This window comes from Triticum urartu, chromosome 4A, assembly GCF_056163025.1.
Source record: "Triticum urartu cultivar PI428250 chromosome 4A, HENAU_Tu73, whole genome shotgun sequence".
In the NCBI taxonomy this organism is placed as follows: Eukaryota; Viridiplantae; Streptophyta; class Magnoliopsida; order Poales; family Poaceae; genus Triticum; species Triticum urartu.
Window position 1 is genome coordinate 276,812,236 of NC_141876.1, and position 26,453 is coordinate 276,838,688.

Below are 26,453 nucleotides of genomic sequence, written 5' to 3' on the forward strand. Positions count from 1 at the left end.
CGTCGCTGCCCTGATTTCCGAAAAAAAAATTTCGTGCCCATCCTATCAGTTTGACGAGGGAAGAGTTTTGAGACACTCGCCATTATAGTAATTTTTCGCAAAAAAAAAAGAGGAGCGCAAAAAAAAAAGAGGAGCGCAAAAAAAAAAAGAGGAGCGCAAAAAAAAAAGCGAAAAAAAAAAGTTCCAGAGTGTGCTTTTCCCTTATTTACGTGCAGCGCCGTGATTTTGTTAGTGTTCTAGGCTCGCGTCTCTAGCACGGTCTAGCCTAGGACCAGCACAGTACCGTCGTTGAGCGTTTATTCAACTTTGCATCTCTGAATTGATTATTGCTGACCCTTTTTGCTACCATACTATAAGCCTTCCCAGCTCCACATACCTCTACGTCGTGCGTTTGACTCTCCCTGGCAATCGCTCTATCCAAGCTTTTGAGAGTTTTGACTACAACGGTTGCCGATCACCGCCTGCTGCTGGGTAAGAACTGGTAAGAATTTGAGATTTGCTTGACGGATTTGTGACACCCGCCACCACCACCTCTTGTTAGTATTCTGTAGGATCATATTCTTGTGTGTTTTCTATTGTTGCTAACCATGGCAGGATCACAAGCCAACGAGACTGACTGGGAGAACATGACGAATCAGGAGTTGCATGATAAATTTCAGCAAATGATGAATGGACAGGTGCAGGATGTGCTAAACAGATTTGAAGAGGCCATGGAGAAGATAGATGACATGGAGAAGACATTCGAAACAAAGCTCGATGACAAGTTTAATGAATTGCTCGCGCGTCTTCCACCACCACCACCGGCTGCACCTAACGCACCTCTACAACAACAACAACGACGACTACCTACACATCGTGAAACAGCCCTCCGCCGAGCGAGCCGTCTCCCTCTTGCACCTGGCCAAACTGTTGGTGCTGCTGTTGCTACTTCTGTGGCTCCTGCTGCTGATGCGGAGGAGGATGATTTTGCTGGCGATTACGAGGATGAGGTTGATCAAAATCAGAACTACGTGCCACCACCAGCACAGCAACCATCAGGTCGTCCACATGCAAATAATGGCAATGGTAGGGCTCACCCTCAGGTACGAGATCATGACCATCTCCCTAAACTAAAATTGAATATTCCACCATTTGAGGGTAGATATGTTCCTGATATATATCTTACTTGGGAGTTAGAAACTGAACAACGATTTACATGTTTACAATATCCCGAGGAGAGACGTGTTCCTGCTGCTGTTTGTGCATTCACTAGTTTTGCATGTGTTTGGTGGTCTGAGCATTGTAGATTATATCCCATTCCTGCTACTTGGGCTGCTTTGAAAACTGCTATGCGTACTCGTTGGGTTCCACCATATTATCAACGTGAATTACTTCAAAAATTGCAGCGCTTAAGACAGGGAAAAAATTCTGTAGAAGAATATTATCAGGAATTACAAACTGGCATGATTAGATGTGGTATTGTTGAGGAGAATGAAGCTATGCTTGCACGTTTTATGGGTGGATTAAATAGAGAGATTCAGACGATTCTAGAGTATAAGGAGTATACTAATATCACTCGTTTATTCCATCTTGCTTGTAAAGCTGAACGTGAAGTGCAGGATCGACAGGCATTGGCGCGGACTAACTTTTCTGCAGGTCGACCTTCTTCATGGACACCACGTGCATCATCTACTTCCACACGTTCTGCTTCACCGGCGCCTCCGTCGGCTGCCACCTCCAACCGTGATACAATAAAGCAGGCACAATCACCACTATCTGCCAAGAGCACACCTTCTGGGCCTGCAAAGAGCTCTTCTTCATCCATGGCATCAACAGGGCAGACACATGATATTATTTGTCGACGTTGCAAGGGTGGAGGTCATTATGCGAGAGAATGCCCATCTAAGCGTGTGATGATTGTTACTGAGGATGGTGGGTATGGGTCCGCTAGTGACTATGATGAGGAGACTTTGGCTCTTATTACACGTGACGAACACGGTGGAGACGATTCTGATCATGAGACGCAATACATGGCTCCTGAAGATGCTGACAGGTATGAATGTTTAGTTGCTCAACGTGTTTTGAGTGTGCAGGTTACACAAGCTGAGCAAAATCAGAGGCATAATTTGTTCCATACAAAGGGAGTTGTGAAGGAACGTTCTGTTCGCGTGATCATAGATGGAGGGAGTTGCAACAACTTGGCTAGCATCGAGATGGTGGAGAAGCTATCTCTCACCACAAGACCACATCCACATCCTTACTACATCCAATGTTCAACAACAGCGGCAAGGTTAAGGTAACACGTACTGTTCGTGTGCATTTTAGTATCTCTACATATGCTGATTATGTTGATTGTGATGTGGTACCTATGCAAGCGTGTTCCCTATTACTTGGTAGACCATGGCAATTTGATAAAAATTCTATTCACCATGGTAGAAACAATCAGTATACTCTTGTTCATAAGGATAAAAATATTACTTTGCTTCCTATGACTCCTGATTCCATTTTGAAAGATGATATTAATAGAGCTAATAAAGCAAAACAGGAGAAAACTCAGAGTGAAAATCAGATTGTGGCAAAAGAATTTGAGCAACAAATGCAGCCTAATAATAATAAACAATCTAGTGTTGCTTCTGAAATTAAATTGAAAAGTGCATGTTTACTTGCCACCAAATCTGATATTGATGATCTAGATTTTAGCAAATCTGTTTGCTATGCTTTTGTGTGCAAAGAGGCATTATTTTCATTCGAGGACGCGCCTTCCTCTTTGCCTCCTGCTGTCACTAACATTTTGCAGGAGTTCACCGACGTCTTTCCACAAGACGTGCCACCGGGATTACCACCTATTCGCGGGATTGAGCATCAAATTGACTTAATTCCCGGTGCATCATTACCCAACCGTGCACCATACCGTACCAATCCAGAGGAGACGAAGGAGATTATGCGTCAAGTACAAGAACTGCTCGACAAAGGTTATATACGCGAATCCCTTAGTCCTTGTGCTGTTCCTATCATTTTAGTGCCGAAAAAGGATGGTACTTCGCGTATGTGCGTTGATTGTAGAGGCATTAATAATATTACTATTCGTTATCGTCATCCTATTCCTAGGCTAGATGATATGCTTGATGAATTGAGTGGCTCTACAATATTCTCCAAAGTTGATTTGCGTAGTGGTTACCATCAAATTCGTATGAAATTGGGAGATGAATGGAAAACAGCATTTAAAACTAAGTTTGGATTATATGAGTGGTTAGTCATGCCTTTTGGGTTAACTAATGCACCTAGTACTTTCATGAGGTTAATGAACGAAGTTTTACGTGCCTTCATTGGACGATTTGTGGTAGTTTACTTTGATGACATATTGATTTATAGCAAATCTTTGGAGGACCATTTGGAACATTTACGTGCTGTTTTTATTGCTCTACGTGATGCACGTTTGTTTGGTAACCTTGGAAAGTGCACCTTTTGCACCGACCGAGTATCTTTTCTTGGCTATGTTGTTACTCCACAGGGAATTGAAGTTGATAAAGCCAAGATTGAAGCTATTGAGAGTTGGCCGCAGCCCAAAACGGTCACACAAGTGAGGAGTTTCCTTGGCCTCGCTGGTTTCTATAGGCGTTTTGTGAGAGATTTCAGCACCATTGCTGCACCTCTCAACGAGCTTACAAAGAAGGATGTACCTTTTGTTTGGGGTACCGCACAGGAAGAAGCCTTCACGGTATTGAAAGATAAGTTGACACATGCTCCTTTACTCCAACTTCCTAATTTCAATAAGACTTTTGAGCTTGAATGTGATGCTAGTGGAATTGGATTAGGAGGTGTGTTATTACAAGATGGAAAACCTGTTGCATACTTTTCTGAAAAATTGAGTGGGCCTAGTCTGAACTATTCTACTTATGATAAAGAATTATATGCTCTTGTTCGGACCTTAGAAACATGGCAACATTATTTATGGCCCAAGGAATTTGTTATACATTCTGATCATGAATCTTTGAAACACATTAAAAGTCAAGCAAAACTGAACCGTCGACATGCTAAATGGGTTGAATTCATTGAGACTTTCCCTTATGTGATTAAACACAAGAAGGGTAAAGAAAATGTTATTGCTGATGCCTTGTCTCGTCGTTATACTATGCTTTCACAACTTGACTTTAAAATATTTGGTTTGGAGACCATCAAAGATCAATATGTTAATGATGCTGAATTTAAAGATGTATTGCAGAATTGTAAGGAAGGGAGAACTTGGAACAAGTTCGTTCTTAACGATGGATTTGTGTTTCGTGCTAACAAGCTATGCATTCCAGCTAGCTCCGTTCGTCTTTTGTTATTGCAGGAGGCGCATGGAGGAGGATTAATGGGACACTTTGGCGTCAAGAAGACGGAGGATATACTTGCTACACATTTCTTTTGGCCAAAGATGAGACGGGATGTTGAGCGTTTTGTTGCTCGCTGCACTACATGTCAAAGAGCTAAGTCACGACTCAATCCTCATGGTTTATATATGCCTTTGCCTGTACCTAGTGTTCCTTGGGAGGATATATCTATGGACTTTGTTTTAGGTTTACCTCGAACAAAGAAGGGGAGGGATAGCATATTTGTTGTCGTGGATAGGTTCTCGAAAATGGCACACTTTATACCATGTCATAAAAGCGATGATGCTGTTAATGTTGCTGATTTGTTCTTTCGTGAAATTATTCGCTTACATGGTGTGCCAAATACTATTGTTTCAGATCGTGATACTAAATTTCTTAGCCACTTTTGGAGATGTTTATGGGCTAAGTTGGGGACTAAGCTGCTTTTTAGTACTACTTGTCACCCCCAAACTGATGGACAAACTGAAGTAGTCAATAGAACATTGTCTACTATGCTTAGGGCTGTTTTGAAGAATAACAAGAAAATGTGGGAAGAATGCTTGCCTCATATTGAATTTGCTTATAATCGTTCATTGCATTCTACTACTAAGATGTGCCCTTTTGAAATTGTGTATGGTTTCCTACCTCGTGCACCTATTGATTTGTTGCCTCTTCCATCTTCGGAGAAGGTTAATTTTGATGCTAAAGAACGTTCTGAATTGATTTTAAAAATGCATGAGTTAACTAAGGAAAACATTGAGCGTATGAATGCTAAATATAAACTTGCTGGAGATAAGGGTAGAAAACATGTTGTGTTTGCACCTGGCGATCTTGTTTGGTTACATTTGCGTAAAGATAGATTTCCTAATCTGCGCAAATCAAAGCTAATGCCACGTGCTGATGGTCCTTTTAAGGTTTTAGAGAAAATAAATGATAATGCATATAAACTTGAGCTACCTGCAGATTTTGGGGTTAGTCCCACTTTTAACATTGCAGATTTGAAGCCTTATTTGGGTGAGGAAGATGAGCTTTCGTCGAGGACGACTTCATTTCAAGAAGGGGAGGATGATGAGGACATCAATACCATTGTTACACCCACAGCCCCTACTGTTACATATACTGGACCAATTACTAGAGCTCGCGCACGCCAATTAAATTACCAGGTACTTTCGTTTCTTGGTAATGATTCTAATGTTCATGAGATTATGATGCTGCCTAAATTGGATACATTTGTTTTGCTTACAAATGAAGGTCCTAGCTTGGAGAAGGATGAACATTGGAGCAAGAACACGAATGGAGTTGATGGCATGCGCAAGGGGATCAAGAACGGAGTTACAAGTGATGATTTCAGGACTTTGAAGCCGCCATAAGGAGTGCATGAAGCCTTGGACGAAATATACAAGATGCCACTTCATAATATTCGTCCATAGGCTATTCTAGGTGCTGCGTCACCTTATTAATGGGCCAGGCCCATGTAATTTCGAAATACTTAAGTATAGGCTATTTTTAGAGTCCGTATGTGTGGGGAAACAAGAGTTAGGGTTGGTTTCGGACCCCACCCTCAAGGGCCACGAAATTCCCCTCTCTTCCTCCATATATACAGCCCTTAGGGCGTCGTTTAGACTTGGGTTTTGTTTAGATTAAAAGTTCGCCATAGCTGCAACTTCGCGTACTTCGTTTGTGTCCAACGACCAGACCAAGACGTCACAGAACCCCACCTTGATCAATAAAGCTTTCATCTTATATTCGCAATATCCAGATTGCAATCTTAGTTTCTTGCTTGTTCTTCGTTTGCTCGCAGGAAACAGGCCCTCGTGGTCAGGTTGATCGTGCTCCGGCGTGGTCAATAACCCCTCGGAAGTTGGTTTAGCGATTGCTAAGGCGCGACGTGTCGCACGTTCGTAGTCGGATCGTCAACGTCGACTCCCACAGAAAACGATAGCCACCATCTCATCGAAACATCGGGACACCTTTGCCTCTATCATATCTTGCATAACCCGTCTGTAAAGTTGCCTACAGAGGAGGATTTAGCTGTTCCTGATCCGGAGGCCTAGTTGGTAGCCGCTTCACATGCCACTCCGGATTGGATGGTTCCATATTTGGCGTATCTGAACCGGGGCGAATTACCAGATGACGAGCTTTTTGCCAGACAGATAGTCCGGCGGTCCAAGTCTATGGTTGTTCACAATGGCGAGTTACACCGTTCTAGCGTTTCAGGCGTATTCCAACGTTGTGTTTCTCCTGAAGAAGGACAAGAGATTCTACGTGAAATCCATGAAGGGGATTGCGGTCACAATGCCGGTTCAAAATCCTTGGTGGCTAAAGCTTTCCGACATGGGTTCTACTAGTTGACAGCTCATTCTGATGCGGAAGACTTGGTAAATCGGTGTGACGATTGTCAGAAATTTTCACGTCGAGCTCATGTTCCGGCTCAAGAGTTACGCATTATTCCCATCACTTCGCCGTTTGCTACTTGGGGGCTTGATATGGTTAGACCCTTTAAGCGCTCCAAGGACAAGAAGACCCACCTGTTGGTGGCGGTTGACAAGTTCACCAAATGGGTTGAAGCGGAGCCCATCAGTAAATGTGATGCAGCCACGGCGGTTCAATTTCTCAAAAAGATTATTTTCCATTTTGGCTTTCCACACAGCATCATCACAGATAATGGTACGAACCTTTCTAAAGGTGAGATGGAGGAGTTTTGCCAACGAGAGCACATCCGGCTTGATGTAGCGTCCGTGGCTCACCCCCAGTCTAATGGTCAAGCTAAGAGGGTGAATCAAGAGATCCCGAAGGGTATCAAGCCTCAGCTTATTGTCCCTTTGAAGCGGACGCCGGGTTGTTGGGTGGAAGAATTACCATCTGTGTTATGGAGTATAAATACCACCCCAAACCGATCTACGGGTTATACACCTTTTTTCATGGTTTACGGGGCTGAGACTGTCCTCCCAAGTGATATTCGTCATGACTCGCCCCGGGTTGCAAATTATGTTGAAGCGGACAACGAGCAAGCACGCCAAGAGGCGCTGGACCTGTTAGATGAGAAATGGGACATGGCTTTGGCTCGGTCGGCGGTTTATCAACAAGACCTGCGGCGTTATCACAGCCGCCGGGTTAAGACAAGAACCTTTCAAGAAGGCGATTTGGTACTTCGGCTCATTCAAGACCAGACTGATATGCACAAGTTATCCCCACCTTGGGAAGGGCCCTTTGTGGTCAGCAAATATCTGCACAACGGATCATACAACCTCATTGACGTTCGAGAAGACTCACGTAGCTCTGAGGAGGAGACCCGGCGGCCATGGAACATAGCTCTCCTACGGCCTTATTACACTTGAAGCCACAGGCTTTTCTTATGTACATATTTCAACAATGTATATATTATGATCAATATAATAAACCGGCAACCTTGCTATTAAGCAGGGTCTCTGCCGTTTTTCTTCAAATATCTGTTAACTTGGGGGCTTCGGCTAATAAAGCAAAGTACTACCTGTTAACCCGGCTACCATGCCACCACCTAGCTTGGGAGCTTCACACCCAAGGGGCCAAAGAGAGTTTGATTGCTCAAAGCACGACTTAAACATAGGCACCCATTGAGCACAGCTCACAAAGTTACTTGGGGGCTCTTTGTGTCAAATACCAAAGAGTCTGAAAGGACCCTTGTAGCCGGGTATCGACCCACGGCTTGGAAGCCTGGTGTATTCACCTAAAATCCTGGGTTAACCTGCCTTCATCAAGTAAGCCACTCCTATCCAGGTAATCCTGGCACGGCCCGTTGAACATTTGACAGTTACTCTCATTGAGACCCTGAACTTGTCAAAGTTAAAATGATGATTGGTTAGTTGGAGGGCCATCTTAAAAGGCTTTGTCAAAATGGTTTAACTCAGTGGCCTGGCAGCCCATGAAAAGCCTCGATTTGGGCCTGGCAGCCCTTGAAAAGCCTTGACCATGTTTTTTTTGTTTGCTTCTTGCCAAGTTTTTGTTTTTTCGTAAGGTTTATGTTAAACCGGTGTTTCTTAACCCGGTATGGCTTACGGATCTTCTGTTAAAGCATACAATTAAAGGTAACTCGACATCCTTCAAACCAGTCTGGCTTTGACACCTTGTCTCCAGCAATCGTCCGGTGTTCATCACAACCCGGTTCTATATCATATATACCAGCATGGCATGGTGGAAGTTGGGTTTTCACCCTTCTTAAAATCACAATTGGTAAACCAACAACAATGTTTCGCATCACAGGTATGATTTATTATTGCTGCAACCATAGTTGCTTACCAAGTTGTGTTTGGTATTTTGACCCGTCCAATGGTAAACTGCCTGGACAGATTTTTCTTATGCAGACACAGGGATTGCATAATATTGTGAAAATACATAAGCCAGTACTAAAATTATCATGACGGATCAACACAAAGTGTGTCCTAGTGCACAATGGCAACGGATTAAAGTATTTTCACTAGCCTATTACAAGGCGCTTGAAGGCCCAAAGTATGGTGTTTCCAACAGAACAAAGTTTATGGAGCATCACTCTGATTGCCGAATCAAGCCTCATTACCATGTTGATGTGAAGTTGATGGGTCATTTGGCGTCGGATCAGCCTCCTCCTCCCCACCTAGCAGCTGGAAGTTTGTGGTGGTCCAGTCAATCCGGGTTAAGGCCTGAAAGATAGCTTCTTCACTGGTAAGTTCCGACGGATCAATGTCAGAAGCATAAGTGTGCTTACGGATTGGCGGAATAAGATTTTGCGCTTCCGGCGTGACAGCATTAACCCGTTTGTTGTTGGCATCATAATAAGACCGGTGAACAGTCAAGTTAGCATCTTCTGCCAGCTGACTCGCCAGAGGATGCATTTCCCTTGTAACTTTTTTAAGGGCTTCATCATCAAAATCTGCCCCGTTTTCTTGTGTGCTTGGAAAGCCTTTGGCGAGATCAACCGGATCCAAGTCGGCTATCCACGCTTTGGCTCGGGTGAGTGCCAACAAAGCGCCAGCCCTGGCAGCGGATCGCTTTACCTCTTCTATCTGTGCTGGTGCCATGGATAGCCTTGCCAGAGTGTCCTTAATCAGTGTTGGGGCCGGATTGTCGTAGGATATTGCGCAGATAACCCGTTGGGCACCGGCGTATAGTTGTTCAAGCAGAGTATATGCTGCTTTCAGCTTCATCTGTACATCTAAGCCCAGATGAGTAATGCGGCTACCTACAACGGTTTAAAGAATTTCATATTTCAACCGGCACCTTACAAGATGGATATTTCAGATGCCTTGCTAGGAGTACTTACCAAATACTGCGGAGGTCATGGCGTTCACTTGACGCTTCAACCCAGAAAGGTCTTCTACCACCATTTTAAGAGCGGACTCGGCGTCTTCAGCTCGTTTCAGCAATGTATCCTTCTCGGTGTCCCAATTGGCACGTTCAGTCTTGAATTCTTCCTTAAGTTGTTCCATGGAAGTTAAAGCGGCTCGAAGCTCATCTTTGGCCTTAGAAGATTCTTCTTGATAGGATTTGATGCTCTCTTGAAGATCAGCAATTTGCGTGCGTTGATGGTTTATATCAGCCTGCCACAATCAGAGGAGCATATCAATATTTTAACAAAAGTCCCAAGCATACAACTGGTTCTACACTTGGAACTTGGGGGCTAATGCGGATTGCTTCTTTCCTACTACTTGTTCAAAGTCCCGAGGATTAATACAAGTTTCAATCCTGGCACTTGGGGGCTAATGTATATTTTTTCAAGAACTTAAAAGTCAACAATGTGCAGTATGGAAGGTCAAAAGTCCCGGTTTGTCTTTACAAGCTAAACCGGCCCTTGGGGCCTACAAGATACAAGGCAGTGAAAATACAAAGATAAGGATGAAAATGTTCACCTCATAGCGTTTCTTCATCAGATTTACCAAATCAGCTTCATTATCTCGGCTTGTATAAAGCCGGTTCAAGAATCCGGAATGAAGATCCTGGGCAGAAAGATTAGCATATTTTGACAAGTCAACTTCCATCTTCCCCTTGCCCATAGAAGTAAACTCATCCTTGGCGGTATGTTTTGCCAAGATAACTGGATTGCCCGGAGCGGTATAAGCAGTGCTAGTAACAATAACGTCGTCATCTTTGGCTGGGCTAGGAGTGGTAGCAGGGCTTGGCGGATTAGCAGTTGAGCTCAGTGGATCAATAACCGGACTTGCAGGTGTAGCATGTGGACTTGAGGTACCCTCATGTGTGGCCGGATCAGCTCCGGTGGATCAGCGTTGGTAGCTGGCTCTGGCGGGACAGAATCATCCATGATATTATCAAGATTTTTATCAGGATTTTCAGGAGTTTCCTCCGGTTCAACTTCGCCGGTAGGGGGACTGGTCTTAGCCTTCTTACTCAGACAAGCTTTGGCACTAATATTAAAACAAGGATTGATAGGGGCAAAGGTGTCCCGATGTTTCGATGAGATGGTGGCTATCGTTTTCTGTGGGAGTCGACCTTGACGATCCGACTACGAACGTGCGAGACGTCGCGCCTTAGCAATCGCTAAACCAACTTCCGAGGGGTTATTGACCACGCCGGAGCACGATCAACCTGACCACGAGGGCCTGTTTCCTGCGAGCAAACGAAGAACAAGCAAGAAACTGAGATTGCAATTCTGGATATTGCGAATATAAGATGAAAGCTTTATTGATCAAGGTGGGGTTCTGTGACGTCTTGGTCTGGTCGTTGGACACAAACGAAGTACGCGAAGTTGCAGCTATGGCGAACTTTTAATCTAAACAAAACCCCCAAGTCTAAACGACGCCCTAAGGGCTGTATATATGGAGGAAGAGAGGGGAATTTCGTGGCCCTTGAGGGTGGGGTCCGAAACCAACCCTAACTCTTGTTTCCCCACACATACGGACTCTAAAAATAGCCTATACTTAAGTATTTCGAAATTACATGGGCCTGGCCCATTAATAAGGTGACGCAGCACCTAGAATAGCCTATGGACGAATATTATGAAGTGGCATCTTGTATATTTCGTCCAAGGCTTCATGCACTCCTTATGGCGGCTTCAAAGTCCTGAAATCATCACTTGTAACTCCGTTCTTGATCCCCTTGCGCATGCCATCAACTCCATTCGTGTTCTTGCTCCAATGTTCATCCTTCTCCAAGCTAGGACCTTCATTTGTAAGCAAAACAAATGTATCCAATTTAGGCAGCATCATAATCTCATGAACATTAGAATCATTACCAAGAAACGAAAGTACCTGGTAATTTAATTGGCGTGCGCGAGCTCTAGTAATTGGTCCAGTATATGTAACAGTAGGGGCTGTGGGTGTAACAATGGTATTGATGTCCTCATCATCCTCCCCTTCTTGAAATGAAGTCGTCCTCGACGGAAGCTCATCTTCCTCACCCAAATAAGGCTTCAAATCTGCAATGTTAAAAGTGGGACTAACCCCAAAATCTGCAGGTAGCTCAAGTTTATATGCATTATCATTTATTTTCTCTAAAACCTTAAAAGGACCATCAGCACGTGGCATTAGCTTTGATTTGCGCAGATTAGGAAATCTATCTTTACGCAAATGTAACCAAACAAGATCTCCAGGTGCAAACACAACATGTTTTCTTCCCTTATCTCCCGCAAGTTTATATTTAGCATTCATACGCTCAATGTTTTCCTTAGTTAACTCATGCATTTTTAAAATCAATTCAGAACGTTCTTTAGCATCAAAATTAACCTTCTCCGAAGATGGAAGAGGCAACAAATCAATAGGTGCACGAGGTAGGAAACCATACACAATTTCAAAAGGGCACATCTTAGTAGTAGAATGCAATGAACGATTATAAGCAAATTCAATATGAGGCAAGCATTCTTCCCACATTTTCTTGTTATTCTTCAAAACAGCCCTAAGCATAGTAGACAATGTTCTATTGACTACTTCAGTTTGTCCATCAGTTTGGGGGTGACAAGTAGTACTAAAAAGCAGCTTAGTCCCCAACTTAGCCCATAAACATCTCCAAAAGTGGCTAAGAAATTTAGTATCACGATCTGAAACAATAGTATTTGGCACACCATGTAAGCGAATAATTTCACGAAAGAACAAATCAGCAACATTAACAGCATCATCGCTTTTATGACATGGTATAAAGTGTGCCATTTTCGAGAACCTATCCACGACAACAAATATGCTATCCCTCCCCTTCTTTGTTCGAGGTAAACCTAAAACAAAGTCCATAGATATATCCTCCCAAGGAACACTAGGTACAGGCAAAGGCATATATAAACCATGAGGATTGAGTCGTGACTTAGCTCTTTGACATGTAGTGCAGCGAGCAACAAAACGCTCAACATCCCGTCTCATCTTTGGCCAAAAGAAATGTGTAGCAAGTATATCCTCCGTCTTCTTGACGCCAAAGTGTCCCATTAATCCTCCTCCATGCGCCTCCTGCAATAACAAAAGACGAACGGAGCTAGCTGGAATGCATAGCTTGTTAGCACGAAACACAAATCCATCGTTAAGAACGAACTTGTTCCAAGTTCTCCCTTCCTTACAATTCTGCAATACATCTTTAAATTCAGCATCATTAACATATTGATCCTTGATGGTCTCCAAACCAAATATTTTAAAGTCAAGTTGTGAAAGCATAGTATAACGACGAGACAAGGCATCAGCAATAACATTTTCTTTACCCTTCTTGTGTTTAATGACATAAGGGAAAGTCTCAATGAATTCAACCCATTTAGCATGTCTACGGTTCAGTTTTGCTTGACTTTTAATGTGTTTCAAAGATTCATGATCAGAATGTATAACAAATTCCTTGGGCCATAAATAATGTTGCCATGTTTCTAAGGTCCGAACAAGAGCATATAATTCTTTATCATAAGTAGAATAGTTCAGACTAGGCCCACTCAATTTTTCAGAAAAGTATGCAACAGGTTTTCCATCTTGTAATAACACACCTCCTAATCCAATTCCACTAGCATCACATTCAAGCTCAAAAGTCTTATTGAAATTAGGAAGTTGGAGTAAAGGAGCATGTGTTAACTTATCTTTCAATACCGTGAAGGCTTCTTCCTGTGCGGTACCCCAAACAAAAGGTACATCCTTCTTTGTAAGCTCGTTGAGAGGTGCAGCAATGGTGCTGAAATCTCTCACAAAACGCCTATAGAAAACAGCGAGGCCAAGGAAACTCCTCACTTGTGTGACCGTTTTGGGCTGCGGCCAACTCTCAATAGCTTCAATCTTGGCTTTATCAACTTCAATTCCCTGTGGAGTAACAACATAGCCAAGAAAAGATACTCGGTCGGTGCAAAAGGTGCACTTTCCAAGGTTACCAAACAAACGTGCATCACGTAGAGCAATAAAAACAGCACGTAAATGTTCCAAATGGTCCTCCAAAGATTTGCTATAAATCAATATGTCATCAAAGTAAACTACCACAAATCGTCCAATGAAGGCACGTAAAACTTCGTTCATTAACCTCATGAAAGTACTAGGTGCATTAGTTAACCCAAAAGGCATGACTAACCACTCATATAATCCAAACTTAGTTTTAAATGCTGTTTTCCATTCATCTCCCAATTTCATACGAATTTGATGGTAACCACTACGCAAATCAACTTTGGAGAATATTGTAGAGCCACTCAATTCATCAAGCATATCATCTAGCCTAGGAATAGGATGACGATAACGAATAGTAATATTATTAATGCCTCTACAATCAACGCACATACGCGACGTACCATCCTTTTTCGGCACTAAAATGATAGGAACAGCACAAGGACTAAGGGATTCGCGTATATAACCTTTGTCGAGCAGTTCTTGTACTTGACGCATAATCTCCTTCGTCTCCTCTGGGTTGGTACGGTATGGTGCACGGTTGGGTAATGATGCACCGGGAATTAAGTCAATTTGATGCTCAATCCCGCGAATAGGTGGTAATCCCGGTGGCACGTCTTGTGGAAAGACGTCGGCGAACTCCTGCAAAATGTTAGTGACAGCAGGAGGCAAAGAGGAAGGCGCGTCCTCGAATGAAAATAATGCCTCTTTGCACACAAAAGCATAGCAAACAGATTTGCTAAAATCTAGATCATCAATATCAGATTTGGTGGCAAGTAAACATGCACTTTTCAATTTAATTTCAGAAGCAACACTAGATTGTTTATTATTATTAGGCTGCATTTGTTGCTCAAATTCTTTTGCCACAATCTGATTTTCACTCTTAGTTTTCTCCTGTTTTGCTTTATTAGCTCTATTAATATCATCTTTCAAAATGGAATCAGGAGTCATAGGAAGCAATGTAATATTTTTATCCTTATGAACAAGAGTATACTGATTGTTTCTACCATGGTGAATAGAATTTTTATCAAATTGCCATGGTCTACCAAGTAATAAGGAACATGCTTGCATCGGAACCACATCACAATCAACATAATCAGCATATGTAGAGATACTAAAATGCACACGAACAGTACGTGTTACCTTAACCTTGCCGCTGTTGTTGAACCATTGGATGTAGTAAGGATGTGGATGTGGTCTTGTGGTGAGAGATAGCTTCTCCACCATCTCGATGCTAGCCAAGTTGTTGCAACTCCCTCCATCTATGATCACGCGAACAGAACGTTCCTTCACAACTCCCTTTGTATGGAACAAATTATGCCTCTGATTTTGCTCAGCTTGTGTAACCTGCACACTCAAAACACGTTGAGCAACTAAACATTCATACCTGTCAGCATCTTCAGGAGCCATGTATTGCGTCTCATGATCAGAATCGTCTCCACCGTGTTCGTCACGTGTAATAAGAGCCAAAGTCTCCTCATCATAGTCACTAGCGGACTCATACCCACCATCCTCAGTAACAATCATCACACGCTTAGATGGGCATTCTCTCGCATAATGACCTCCACCCTTGCAACGTCGACAAATAATATCATGTGTCTGCCCTGTTGATGCCATGGATGAAGAAGAGCTCTTTGCAGGCCCAGAAGGTGTGCTCTTGGCAGATAGTGGTGATTGTGCCTGCTTTATTGTATCACGGTTGGAGGTGGCAGCCGACGGAGGCGCCGGTGAAGCAGAACGTGTGGAAGTAGATGATGCACGTGGTGTCCATGAAGAAGGTCGACCTGCAGAAAAGTTAGTCCGCGCCAATGCCTGTCGATCCTGCACTTCACGTTCAGCTTTACAAGCAAGATGGAATAAACGAGTGATATTAGTATACTCCTTATACTCTAGAATCGTCTGAATCTCTCTATTTAATCCACCCATAAAACGTGCAAGCATAGCTTCATTCTCCTCAACAATACCACATCTAATCATGCCAGTTTGTAATTCCTGATAATATTCTTCTACAGAATTTTTTCCCTGTCTTAAGCGCTGCAATTTTTGAAGTAATTCACGTTGATAATATGGTGGAACCCAACGAGTACGCATAGCAGTTTTCAAAGCAGCCCAAGTAGCAGGAATGGGATATAATCTACAATGCTCAGACCACCAAACACATGCAAAACTAGTGAATGCACAAACAGCAGCAGGAACACGTCTCTCCTCGGGATATTGTAAACATGTAAATCGTTGTTCAGTTTCTAACTCCCAAGTAAGATATATATCAGGAACATATCTACCCTCAAATGGTGGAATATTCAATTTTAGTTTAGGGAGATGGTCATGATCTCGTACCTGAGGGTGAGCCCTACCATTGCCATTATTTGCATGTGGACGACCTGATGGTTGCGGTGCTGGTGGTGGCACGTAGTTTTGAGTTTGATCAACCTCATCCTCATAATCTCCCACATAATCATCCTCCTCCGCATCAGCAGCAGGAGCCACAGAAGTAGCAACAGCAGCACCAACAGTTTGGCCAGGTGCAAGAGGGAGACGGCTCGCTCGGCGGAGGGCTGTTTCACGATGTGTAGGTAGTCGTCGTTGTTGTTGTTGTAGAGGTGCGTTAGGTGCAGCCGGTGGTGGTGGTGGAAGACGCGCGAGCAATTCATTAAACCTGTTATCGAGCTTTGTTTCGAACGTCTTCTCCATGTCATCTATCTTCTCCATGGCCTCTTCAAATCTGTTTAGCACATCCTGCACCTGTCCATTCATCATTTGCTGAAATTTATCATGCAACTCCTGATTCGTCATGTTCTCCCAGTCAGTCTCGTCGGCTTGTGATCCTGCCATGGTTAGCAACAATAGAAAACACACAAGAATATGATCCTACAGAATACTAACAAGAGGTGGTGGTGGCGGGTGTCACAAATCCGTCAAGCAAATCTCAAATTCTTACCAGTTCTTACCCAGCAGCAGGCGGTGATCGGCAACCGTTGTAGTCAAAAACGCTCAAAAGCTTAGATAGAGCGATTGCCAGGGAGAGTCAAACGCACGACGTAGATGTATGTGGAGCTGGGAAGGCTTATAGTATGGTAGCAAAAAGGGTCAGCAATAATCAATTCAGAGATGCAAAGTTGAATAAACGCTCAACGACGGTACTGTGCTGGTCCTAGGCTAGACCGTGCTAGAGACGCGAGCCTAGAACACTAACAAAATCACGGCGCTGCACGTAAATAAGGGAAAAGCACACTCTGGAACTTTTTTTTCGCTTTTTTTTTGCGCTCCTCGTTTTTTTTGCGCTCCTCTTTTTTTCTTTTTTTTGCGAAAAATTACTATAATGGCGAGTGTCTCAAAACTCTTCCCTCGTCAAACTGATAGTATGGGCACGAAAAAAAAATTTCCACTTTTTTTTTCGGAAAGCAGGGCAGCGACGACGAAAAAGTGCGACAAAAAATCACTATGATGGCACGTGGCTCAAAAGACTCAGAAAAGCCTAAAAATAGGATAGGGAAAAAAAAATTTGCCCGAGAAAATTTTGGCCTAAAAACTGCCCGAGAAAATCTTTTTTTTTTCGAGACCTACGCAGGCAAGGAAACACGAATCGGAATTGAGATTGATCTCAAGAACAAACCTAATATGAGAAGAACTCAGATTGGTGGTGGATATATGGTTGTGGTATATGGCAGCGGTGGTGGTATATGGTAGCGGTGGTGGTATATGGATAGAGATTGATGGTGGTATATGGATACGGATTGGTAGTGGTATATGGATAAGGATTCAGAGCGGTGGCGGATAAGCAAAAGTGGTAGATGGGCGATGATGATGGTGCGGCGGCGGCGTGACAACTTATGACCAGAACTCGAAACTCTAAAAGACTAGACTCTAAGACCAGCAACTTGACACGACGATGCAACCGCAAATTCAACAAAGCAAAAACCCTAAAAAGATTATGCAAAGGCTCAGATTGGTTCGGATATGATGAACTAACCCTAATTTTTTTTTGTGGCTTTTTCGTGGACTGTAGGTATGAAGAACAGACTCGATCTAATCTACGAAAAACTGTAAAATCTCACCGAGCAACCTGGAAATCTGATACCACTTGATAGAGGCAAAGGTGTCCCGATGTTTCGATGAGATGGTGGCTATCGTTTTCTGTGGGAGTCGACCTTGACGATCCGACTACGAACGTGCGAGACGTCGCGCCTTAGCAATCGCTAAACCAACTTCCGAGGGGTTATTGACCACGCCGGAGCACGATCAACCTGACCACGAGGGCCTGTTTCCTGCGAGCAAACGAAGAACAAGCAAGAAACTGAGATTGCAATCTGGATATTGCGAATATAAGATGAAAGCTTTATTGATCAAGGTGGGGTTCTGTGACGTCTTGGTCTGGTCGTTGGACACAAACGAAGTACGCGAAGTTGCAGCTATGGCGAACTTTTAATCTAAACAAAACCCAAGTCTAAACGACGCCCAAAGGGCTGTATATATGGAGGAAGAGAGGGGAATTTCGTGGCCCTTGAGGGTGGGGTCCGAAACCAACCCTAACTCTTGTTTCCCCACACATACGGACTCTAAAAATAGCCTATACTTAAGTATTTCGAAATTACATGGGCCTGGCCCATTAATAAGGTGACGCAGCACCTAGAATAGCCTATGGACGAATATTATGAAGTGACATCTTGTATATTTCGTCCAAGGCTTCATGCACTCCTTATGGCGGCTTCAAAGTCCTGAAATCATCACTTGTAACTCCGTTCTTGATCCCCTTGCGCATGCCATCAACTCCATTCGTGTTCTTGCTCCAATGTTCATCCTTCTCCAAGCTAGGACCTTCATTTGTAAGCAAAACAAATGTATCCAATTTAGGCAGCATCATAATCTCATGAACATTAGAATCATTACCAAGAAACGAAAGTACCTGGTAATTTAATTGGCGTGCGCGAGCTCTAGTAATTGGTCCAGTATATGTAACAGTAGGGGCTGTGGGTGTAACAATGGTATTGATGTCCTCATCACCTTGGTCTTAACACGAGGAGCCTTAGCCGCTTTGTCTTGAGATTTCCTTTTCCAGAAGAAGCTACTGGCCTGCGAGATTGCACAAAGGGTTATTATAGCAGTGTTAAAGTGGAGAAGGATCAGGAAAAGTACAAGGTTAAAGTTTTTACCACTGGCGGTTTGTTGGAGGCATAAAAAGGGCGCAGACCAGTTTGAGTACATACGGCGAGCGGTTCGTCAAGTATTTTCTTTACACTTTCAGTGACTTCATCATCAGTCAGTTCTATTTCATTAAACCGTTGTGGATCATTGGTGTTGCCGGTATATTCAAACATTAATCCGGGGCGGCGGCTTAAAGGTAGAATGCACCATGAAATCCAACAGCGGACGAGATCAACACCAGTTAAACCGTTGGCAAGGAAAGCCCGGAGTTTGGCGAGTTGAGGTGCATAGGCTTGTCGATCTTTGGCAGACAATCTCTGAGGTAAAAGGTGGCTATTGCCGAGCCGGTGCGGATGGTAGCCCGGCAAAGGATTCTCTTCAGCAGGGGCAGTATTCCGACAGTAGAACCAAGTTTGGTTCCAGTCTTCTGGATGGCTGTGAAGTTTGGCGTGAGGAAATTCAACCTCTTTCCTCTTTTGGATCGACACACCACCAAGTTCAGTATTGGGTCCGTTAGAAAATTCAGTCCGGCAGTTTAAGTGGAAGAGATCTTGAAAGAGATCGACAGTTGGTTCTTCTTGCAGGTAAACCTTGCAGAATACTTGGAAATCGCATATGTTGGACACAGAATTTGGTCCAATCTCTTGAGGATGGAGTTGGAAGCTGGCAAGAACATCCCGGAATTTTTTTGATCCGGGAGGACTGAAACCTCGAGCTAAATGTTGCATGAACACAATCACTTCTCCATCTTGAGGCTCAGGAGGGCACTCAGGGCCAGGAACTCGCCAATGGAGGACATTTTTTGAAGCTAAAGCACCTGTGGTGACATATCCATTGAGTTGCGTTTCTGTGATCCGAGATGGAACCCAGTTGCAAGCAGTAAATTACTTCGTCATCTTACAAAGTCTGTAAAAGGAAAATGGGCGGTTTACGATTGACGGTTCATGTGTGTTTGTCAATGTTAAACCGGCAATTCAAGGTGTACATATGAAGTGAACTAGGCATTGCTATTCAAGTCTAGATGGCGGTTTAAGAGAGGGCTAATGACATATGACGGATTATCAATTACTAAAGGTTAAACCGCCCTTGGGAGGTAGAACCCAATCTGAAAATCTGCTAGGTGTTGCGGAAACAAGTTTCACAAGATGATGATATAATTTTGGATCTACCGTTGTTCAAAAAACAATTTTTTCTGAGCCCTACAATGGTGTTAAACAAAACAGAGAAGGTTCAGATAAGGATCTATACAAGAATAGTAAGATGCTGTAGTACGGCAGAGTAAAGCTACAGATCCAGCCGCAAGGGGAAACTATCAGGCCTAGCTAGATTCAGTAAGATGCTAAAGGAAAGCAGAAAAAGTATTGATGAACACTGACGAACACCGAAGAAATTTCGAAACCCTAATGTAGATCTAACAAGTAAAGGAAAGGAGTATTTACCAGGGACACCCAGCGGCGGAGTATCTCAAGAGATCTGGTACGAACAGGGTGATGCAGTGGCCAAGTTGGTGCAGACTGGAAGATCGACGACGGCGGCGGCGGCGATGCTTGAGGTCTTCGGGTCATGAGGAGGAAGACGATGCGAATAGGAAAGGGGGAAATGGAAGGCGCCCTGGTCTTATTTATAAGGGAAGTGGGATAAAACAGCAGGCACGAAAATCGAGGAGTCAAAAGCGGCAAAAGAGGATGCAGCTATCGCCTCGATCTTCGGGAATTAATTAAAGAGAAGGGAATCTTCATAAATCTTTTTATACAGGGATGACGTCACAATGATTTACTGCAGTGACAGAAGATGACGTCATGGCGGTTCACCAAAGTTTACAGGGAGAAGACAATATGGCGGTTTACGAGAATTGTCAGAAATTCAGGTAGTTTTTTTAAGGATTGAAGATTGACATGAACAGGTTCAAATCAATCTGGGCCTAATGTTGAGGATATAACCACTAAGGGTAAACCGCCTAGGAGGGGCCGGTTCACCTTCACCTATACTGAAGCTCAAGGAAACCCAGAAGATGGCGCTTTACGGATGAGGCTTAGAGGCCCAGAGCCCGCAGGCGATTTAGGGCCCATGGTAGTAAACCGCTATGATTCTATAAACTTGCATTGTAAGATAGGAAAGAGGAGGCCGAGGGGGACACTTGTATGAGCCAGCCTCGGGACTCTGTAGACCGGCCGGGGTCCTCCTGAGTATATAAAGGGGTGACCCGGTGGCGGTTCAAGGACAGACAACAACTCGAGAGCCAGACAAAGCGGATTCGCTCCCTGGCCTTCGAACCCCTAGCAATACCAACGTAGGCTTTTACCTTCATCGAAGAGGCCGAACTAGCATAAAATCCCGTGTCCCCTTGTCCGGTTTAACCCCTTTAAGCTAACCCGTTGCGATGGCTCCACGACTAAGTCCTTTCACGAGGACATCTGCCGTGACAAACCCACGACAGGTACAGAGTTGGCTTACAATCGCCACTTCACACAATACATGAATTAAACATTACATCAACCAGATACAATCAAGGTCCGACTACGGAACCAAAATAAAAGATCCCCTAATGCAAAAGATCCCCGATCACCCCGACTGGGCTCCACTACTGATCAACTGAAATGAAACAACACAATGAACAAGATCTTCATCGAGCTCCTCCTCGAGCTCGGTTGCGTCACCTGCACGGTATCATCGGCACCTGCAAACTGGTTTGGAAGTAATCTGTGAGTCACGGGTACTCAGCAATCTCACACCCTCGCGATCAAGACTATTTAAGCTTATGGGAAGGAAAGGTAGTGAGGTGGAGCTGCAGCAAGCACTAGCATATATGGTGGCTAACTTACGCAAATGAGAGCGAGAAGAGGAGGCAAAGCACGGTCGTGAACTAGAAGTGATCAAGAAGTGATCCTGAAACTACTTACGTTCAAGCATAACTCCAACACCGTGTTCACTTCCCGGACCCCGCCGAGAAGAGACCATCACGGCTACACATGCGGTTGATGCATTTTAATTAAGTTAAGTGTCAAGTTTTATACAACCAGACATTAACAAATCCCCATCTGCCCATAACCGCGGGCACGGCTTTCGAAAGTTCAAAACCCTGTAGGGGTGTCCCAACTTAGCCCATCACAAGCTCTCACGGTCAACGAAGGATATTCCTTCTCCCAGGAAGACCCGATCAGACTCGGGATCCCGGTTACAAGACATTTCGACAATGGTAAAACAAGACCAGCAAAGCCGCCCGATGCGCTGACATCCTGGTAGAAGCTGCACATATCTCGTTCTCAGGGCAACACCGGATGAGCAATCCGTACAACTGAAACCAGCCCTCAAGTTCCCCCGAGGTGGCGCTGCAAGGGGCTCTAGTTCGGACCAACACTTAGAGAAGAACTGGCCCGGGGGGGTTAAAATAAAGATGACCCTTGAGTCTGCAGAACCCAAGGGAAGGTGATAGGTTGTTAGTGCAAATGGTAAAACCAAGGTTGGGCCTTGCTGGAGGAGTTTTATTCAAAGCGAACTGTCAAGGGGTTCCCATTATAACCCGACCGCGTAAGGAACGCAAAATCAAGGAACATAACACCGGTATGACTAAAACTAGGGCGGCAAGAGTGGAACAAAACACCAGGCATAAGGCCGAGCCTTCCACCCTTTACCAAGTATATAGATGCATTAAGTAAATAAGATATAATAATGATATCCCAACAATAAACATGTTCCAACAAGGAACAAACTCCAATTTTCACCTGCAACTAACAACGCTATAAGAGGGGTTGAGCAAAGCGGTAACATAGCCAAACAACGGTTTGCTAGGACAAGGTGGGTTAGAGGTTTGACATGGCAAAATGGGAGGCATGATAAATCATGTGGTAGGTATCGCGGCCTAGGCATAGCAAAAGAGCGAGCAACTAGCAAGCAAAGATAGAAGTGATTTCAAGGGTATGGTCATCTTGCCTGCAAAGTTCTCCGAGAAGACAAAAAGCTTGATCCTCGTAAGCGTACTCAACGGGTACCTCGAACACGAACTCATCTCCCGGCTCTAACCCAAAGCAAGAACACAAGCAAGGGAAACACAATCAACCACGGGGCAATGCGCAAGCGACATGATGCAAAACATGGCATGGTATGCGGGAAGTAGTATGCAATGCATATGCGTGCTCCGGAAGGAAAAGATTGAACCAGGCCTCAACTTGGCAAACCAAGTGTGCCGCTGGAAAGATGAGATGATTTTGGTCGAAATCGATATAAAGACCACCAGAATCGGATGCACGGTTTGCAAATGGCAAGCAAAACAATAATGGCACGATCCTGCGATTAACAGCACGATGCCATCTAGAATGCAATAAGAAACTAAGCTACTGCACTCTAACATAGCAACAAAGCATATGGCAGTGATCCACTAAAGATGCTTGACAAAATATGAACACTGAGCTACGGCTAAAACACACAATAGCAGGTTCAAACAAGTATGGCAAAAGTGCAAAAGATAACAGCATCACAAACTTAGTGAAAATAACATATCAGGAATTAACATCAGGAAGCAATGTTTAGAGCAAGATAACAATATGCTACAGGAACATATCATGGCAAAGCAAGGTGATGAGGACATGACTACCTTGTATACGACCAAAAATATTGCATACATGCATATTTGTCAGGTGATTTCTAATGCAAACTATTCAATAATCTATTTATGTTATCCAGAACAAAAATACTTCACACACTTTTGTGTTTTGTCTAATTGCAGGTGTATGGGACATTTGTACAATCCACATATGAAGATAAGGGAAAAGGAGAAGTTTATGTTGTGTTCAAAAAGTCCTCTCACGTCACCTTTGGGCCAAGAGAAGATAGAGTCCAAGTCTTTCACGTTCTGGATTCAGATTCGGACTGCACAGACATACCTAACTCAAAACGCCAACAACTTTTTCATACGGACTCCGAATTGGGTGATTCTTTTTTTGTTGGAAACTAGATTTCGTGCTCTTTCCAACCCAATTGGATTCACCTTCAAATTCATCCGGAGCGTTGAGTTACGGACGAAACAATCTGACGTTGCAGCAGAATCCAAGTCAAACTACAAGCCCAAAGGTGTTGCATCACCTCCACTTGGGCCCATGAGCCTTGTACGACCTAGGGTTAGTTTTAGGCTGCCTTGGGACGTCCTCCCACCTCCTTGGCCGCCACCCCTTTCTCCTATATAAGTAGATCCATCTAGTAGCTTTTTCCTTGGGTTTTGCTTAGATTAAAAGTTCGCCATAGCTGCAACTTCGCGTACTTCGTTTGTGTCCAACGACCAGACCAAGACGTCACAGAACCCCACCTTGATCAATAAAGCTTTCATCTTATATTCGCAATATCCAGATTGCAATCTCAGTTTCTTGCTTGTTCTTCGTTTGCTCGCAGGAAACAGACCCTCGTGGTCAGGTTGATCGTGCTCCGGCGTGGTCAATAACCCTCGGAAGTTGGTTTAGCGATTGCTAAGGCGCGACGTCTCGCACGTTCGTAGTCGGATCGTCAAGGTCAACTCCCACAGAAAACGATAGCCACCATCTCATCGAAACATCGGGACACCTTAGCCTCTATCAAGTGGTATCAGTTTTCAGGTTGCTCGGTGAGAATTTCCAGTTTTCCTAGATTAGATTTATTTTCTTACCTATTGTCCAAGAAAAAGCCACAAAAAAGAGTTAGATCTATTCATCCTTGGTCCAAGCCAGTCTGAGCCTTTGCAATTTTCTTTTCATTGCTTGCATAGTTGAATTATCGGTTGCATCGTCGTGTCGAGTTGCTGGTCTTAGTGTCTAGTTCGTTTAGAGTTTCGAGTTCTGTTCACATTAGTCACGCCACCGCTACATCATTATCTCTTCCGCTATCCACCACCCATCCATCAATTTCCATCATGTGCTACCCACCATTCATTGTCATAATAATAGTTGAGATCGTTCACATCTTCGCTTGATCCAATCTGCGTCTTATCTAGTTTGTTTTGGAAAGAGGGAGAAAAAAGAGAGAAAAAAACGAAAAAAAAGAGAAAAAAAGTCAGAGAAAAAAAGGAGAAAAAAATCAAAAAAATCGGCACAAACTTTTTCAGAGGAAAGTTGGAGACGAAGTTGTTGATATATCGTACTTGGCTGTTGTTTCACATCATTATCTTTACTGCCGTTGTGATCTTCACTTATATCTTGCTGTCCAGAGCTACTTAGTATCCTTCATTGATGCTAGTTGTGCTACGACGTGACCTCATTAGTGTTCTAGGCTCGCGTCTCTAGTTCGGTCTAGCCTAGGACCAGCACAGTACCGTCGTTGAGCGTTTATTCAACATTGCATCTCTGAATTGATTATTGCTAATCTTTTGCTACCATATATAGCCAACCCAGTTCCACATATTTCTACACCGTGTATACGTACGTTCCCCTGGCAATCGCTTTACACAATCTTCAGAGTTATTTGACACCGTTGGTTGCCTGTCACCACCTGTTGCTTGGTAAGAACTTGTAAGATATTGATATTTGCTTTACTGTGAGCGCTTTACCACCACACCCTAGTAGTTCATAGGAACATTATTCTTGAATTTTGTTTCTTGTTTCTACTAATCATGACAGGTTCCGAAGATAGAAGTTCTTGGACGACGGACACATCTTCACCATCACGAGAGTTGGGACAACACACACAAGCACATGGTCAGGTTATCTTTTTACCGTCATTTGAGGGTAGATTTAATCCTACTACATATCTAGCTTGGGAGCTTGAAGTAGAACAAGTTTTTAGTCACCATGACTTTTCTGAACTTGAGCGAGTGCGAGCAGCCACTAGAGCATTTACTGATTTTGCTTCTGTTTGGTGGAGTGTACATTGTAAGAAAAACATTGATAACCAACCCACAACTTGGAAAGTTTTGAAAGCTGTAATGAGACAACAATTTTTCCCTCCTTATTATCGTCGTGAATTGCTTCGCAAATTTGAACAATTTAAACAAGGCAACAACACTGTTTATGCTTACTACCAAGAGTTCAAATCTTATATGCATCATTGTGACATAGAAGAATCTGAGAATGATACAATGAATAGATTTTTTGGTGGTTTGAACCATGATATTCAGGCAAGATTTCAGTATATTCCTCGTTAAATTACTGGTATGTATGTCCGTGCTTGTACCTTTGAGAGACAGATAAAGGAGGATGCATTAGGTGACTACAACAACTACTATTCCAGTTCATGCTCGCCACCGCCGGTGGGTTCCTCCATCATTGCACCTCGGATTATGAGCGCGGCATCATCTCAAGGGTATGGTACATTGTCAACGTCCGTACCTACATCAGCTACATCTTTGCCACAAGGTAACAGTAAAGGTATTGATGATATAACTTCACAGGAGAATGATGCATGCCTAGTTAACTTGAATGCGTCATGTATTGAGTTATCTGTTGATTTGAGCACACCACCTATTCTAGAGAATCTTGTTACTGTCATGAATGTGTCATGTGATCAAACAACTGAAATATCAATAATTTTGAGTGCACCCATTGAATTAACTGTTGATGCAAAAGAACTAATGTTTAATCATTTTGATATGGCCTCCAATCTTGCTGATGATTCTGTGTCCAATGACTTATTGCATGTTTGCTTATTTAAGCATGTTGTAGCATGTAAATTTGATGCAAGTAAGGTTTATTCACCAAAGTTGGGATGGTTTAATGATGAACATTGCGAA